Source organism: Dioscorea cayenensis, chromosome 23 (assembly GCF_009730915.1).
Source record: "Dioscorea cayenensis subsp. rotundata cultivar TDr96_F1 chromosome 23, TDr96_F1_v2_PseudoChromosome.rev07_lg8_w22 25.fasta, whole genome shotgun sequence".
NCBI classification, from domain to species: domain Eukaryota; kingdom Viridiplantae; phylum Streptophyta; class Magnoliopsida; order Dioscoreales; family Dioscoreaceae; genus Dioscorea; species Dioscorea cayenensis.
The window spans coordinates 66597-69855 of NC_052493.1; the positions used below are offsets into that span (position 1 = coordinate 66597).

General features: G+C 32.1%; 1 long non-coding RNA gene across 1 annotated transcript; it reads right to left on the bottom strand.

The window, feature by feature from the left end:
- Window positions 1-378: 378 nt before the first annotated feature.
- LOC120252770 lies at window positions 379-2501 on the bottom strand. The gene is made up of 3 exons (XR_005534132.1): window positions 2461-2501; window positions 1721-1776; window positions 379-537 (listed from the first exon to the last, which is right to left on the bottom strand). It is a non-coding gene; the product is annotated as an uncharacterized LOC120252770 (long non-coding RNA).
- Between the last annotated feature and the right edge of the window lie 758 nt (window positions 2502-3259).

A 3259-nucleotide genomic window follows, 5' to 3' on the forward strand; every position in this document is an offset into this window, starting at 1 on the left:
ATGATAATTTTATAAAAATAAAAATATGTGAGATTTATTTTAAAAAATTAAAAATTTATTAGAATTTTCAATTTATTGCAAGTCTTTTATGACTATTCTTATAAAACACAATTTCAATCACTACCACCCCTATTATGCAACATGAAAGTTTGATATTTTATTCTCTCTATAATCAAAGATCAAGGGTTTGATTTGCAGCTCCAAACATTTCTCAAAGATTAAAAAAAAACTATTTGTCACGCCCCGAACCCGGCTCACCAGACCCGGTGCGCAGACAAACGGCCGCAGACCCACAAAGCGTGAGCCCCATAGGCCTGCAAGGCCTCAAAATCTGATCCAGGACAAGTAAAACTATAATAACCCAACTGCGTTATAGGATTACAAACTCTACAAAGTACACAAATTCGGGATACAGAAGTCCAAAATACAAAATACAGGGACATAGTGATAGACAATGACAAGGACTACAATTTTACACAGGACAAGCAACATCTACAGGCAGTCTTTCAAGATCCACCACGGTCTACCACTCTTGATCTGAAAAGGATTTAAAACAAATCCATGAGTTCACTAGCCCAGTAAGTAATCCAGAAATTGTTTTAAAACAACAGGCTTTACGAATCTCGATTTCAGATATTAAGAATAATTCAAAGTTTAAACATAGTTTAAACAAATACAAAATACAAAGTGAAATATTCTAATAAAGAATATTTACAAATATGATTTACCGGAATTTAAAACCCAGAAATACGATATCAAAAATACAAAAAATTTCAAGGCAGGACGAATATTTGTGTTTTTTTGCAGAATTCAAAATCAAAAAGGGCAAACCCAAAAATAACAAATTCAAGAGTATGTCTCCAAATTCACCGTAAGTGCCAAAGGTCATTTGTTTATCCTCGATGATGATCCGAGCCAAAAATAATGAGATATCATTTATTTACCCTCAGTGACCCGAGATCGAATACCGGTGGCTGCTGATTATTTCACTCGAACGGACACGGCTGAAAACCTGCAGCCTCATTTTCCCAAAAATTACTTGTCGACAAGGTCGTGGTTTAACCCCCACGCGAGGGTTGCATATCGCTCATTTGGAGACCAAAATATTCGGATACAAAAATATTTGCAGTAGTACAAGTTCGTAAATTTCTAAAAATTTCTCAAGTTCATATATATTCGTAAATACTAATAAATATCAAAAATCTCACTTTAGGGAAAAATAAATCAATAACCATAAATGAAATATAAAAAAATTTAAGCACATGAAGTATTTAAAATTATTCAAAAACACCAGCTCCTTCAAAAACTAAATTAAATGATTAAATAAATAAATAAATAATGGAATTAACTAAGTCAATCCAAATGATAGCAGAATCATTAACCCATGCCTACAAAACAAACGAATTTTTATAAATGTCAAGTAATCGCTTTGAATGTAACCACACACTTAGTATAAATAATAAATTAATAACCAAGTTAAAAAAAGAATAGCAATTATTTAATTAGCATTACACCAATTTAGATTTACCAAGTCAACAACTAAATAGAAATAATTAATTAAAGAAAAATACCTCAAAAATACATATTCCGGATAAATAATTTCAATATTAACAAAATAATAGATATTCAAAATAAAATAACAAAATACTAGATAATTATTTTACAGAATAAAATAATTTCTCAAATACTGAAAATACGGAGTTATCGGTAGATTACTTACCTGATATTAGCTTAAGCCCAAAAAAATGAGATCCAAGACCACTCCCTAAAACGATCCTAAAATCCAATGATTTACCATAGTTAAAACAAAATTACTTTAATCGCAAGTTTAAACACTCATCAAGTATTACCCTAAGCATTTTCTAGAGAGCAACCAAAAATAAAAATAAAATAAATGACAATAATTGTCTTGCATGCACTCATGCAGGAATTTAAAACACACCCTAAAAGCTTAAATAATTAACATGATTAAATTTAAAGTGATCCAATGCTTAACCTCCACTCATTTGACATTTGCCTTGAACTAATATTTTAACTTGATGAGAACAACTCCACCATCAAATTCTAAACACATTCCACTACAAAACTTCCCTCATTCTCTTACAATGCCTTGACTAATAAAAACAAAAATATGCAAACCATTAACACCAAAAACATTTCTGCAGATTCACAACCAAGCTCTATTCTTTAGACACATTAACACAATAATGCTATCAACTTTACAAAACCACTCCACCAACAACAAAAGTTGTAGAACCAAACTAAGAGAGAAAAAAACATTAACAGGTTGCAGGTTTCATGCAAATATATGCATATATATATATATTCCTTAAAAAGGGGTAAAAATCTTGAAGCAAACATAAGCATATACACAAACAAGTTTTCATCTTGGCATACAAACATGCTATGAATGGGAGGTTAAGCTTTTTGATCGAGGTGGACAATCATCAATAACTATACCTCTAGGTTTGGTGACAAGTTGGCAATGATGATCTCCTCTCCGGCTTGATCACCGGTCGCCATAAAGTGTTCGTAATGCTTCTCACCTTTGAAGCTCTAAGTGGAGAAGTAATGGAAACCAAGGAGATGAAGAAAGCAAGGGAGGGAGGAAGGAGGCAAGGAGGTTGAAACTTGGTTTGATAGCAAAAACATGGATGTGATGGAACCCAAAAAAATCCTCCGGGAATTCCTCATTCTAACAAAAATTTTTAACAGACAAGATGACAAGGAGAAGAAGGATTAAGGGAAAAAAAGAAAAACAAATGATTAGCATACTAAGCAAGGTTTAATGCATGGGCGGGGTCCACATCATTATCACTAGATTTGAGAGCAACTTGACAAAAGGATAGGAATAAGTGGGGGAAACAATGCTTTTTTTTTTTAAACTAATCAAGCTTTGGGCGGGGTCCACACTATTTCAATCATTTAATTAAAAAAATAAATCACTACACTACAAAAAAATTGTTATATAGTGACAGTCAAAAATCCGTCATGAAAACCTCAGTTTCTGTCACTATAGCCATTTTCATGCTATAGCGACAGCTATAAACCCTATTGCAACAGTAAAATTTTCATCAAATTATCCCTCGACGCTATAGGTTTATATTGACAAAAATTAAGTCTGTTGCAATATCCCCTTGGCATATACTGACAGCATAGAATATGTTGCTATAACTTATACTAACAGAAATGTCCGTCACTTTATCCTTATTCTTAAATAATTCTAAAAGTTTTTACTGATGGATAATATCGTCAGTAT